Here is a 777-nt window from a genome sequence, read left to right on the forward strand (position 1 = left end):
CTTTCTGTCTCTCTGTCTCTCTCTGTCTGTCTGGTGAGCACACGCGCCCTATAGCAAAAACCTCTCTCTCAAAAAAAAAAAAAAGTGGTATCAAAGAGAGGAGTAACGGCCATGAGCCTTAACCTCTCCAGCTGTCGGCTCTTGCTCCTCTGCTCTGGACCAAGCTGGGCCCCCGGTGGGGAAGTAAGGGCTGGGCTAGGACTCTGTAGCCCCTCGTCCTTGTTGAAGGGCATGAGGGGTCTGAGGATATGAGCCCCTCCTTGCCCCATGTCCACCAGGCAGAATTGCCAGAACACATCGGCTTCCTGGGCTCACCGCAGGTATCACTCCCAGCCTGTGGGACTTGCGCTCCCTCTCCTGTGACAGTTCTTCCCCGGCCCTGCCCAGCTCCTCCCGACGTTCTTTTACTCAGCCTCTTGTTACCCTGGAAGCCCCAGCGGCCTCCGATCACGACTTTTAAGGGTCCTGCTCACCTGGCAGCCCCCTCTCCTGCTGGCCGACCTTAATCAGCTCGGGTTGAGTCGCTAAATCCCCGGTCCCTGCATTAGTCGGCCCGACCTACAGGCTCCTTTCCGAGGCGGCAAAGGCGGCGTTGGCTCTCCGCCCCACCACGGGCTTGCCCGATCGCCACTCTGTCGGGGTCCAACCTCTAAGCCAGCCCCTGGCTGAGCCTGACCAGGTTCCCGCGCCCCTCCCTGGTCGTGTTCCGCCTCTGTCCCCTGCTCGGCCGCGCTGGGGGCAAGCTGCGCGCGGCGGGCGCGGGCGCGCTGGAGGCGG

Source organism: Tupaia chinensis, unplaced genomic scaffold, assembly GCF_000334495.1.
Source record: "Tupaia chinensis unplaced genomic scaffold, TupChi_1.0 Scaffold000387_1, whole genome shotgun sequence".
NCBI lineage: Eukaryota > Metazoa > Chordata > Mammalia > Scandentia > Tupaiidae > Tupaia > Tupaia belangeri.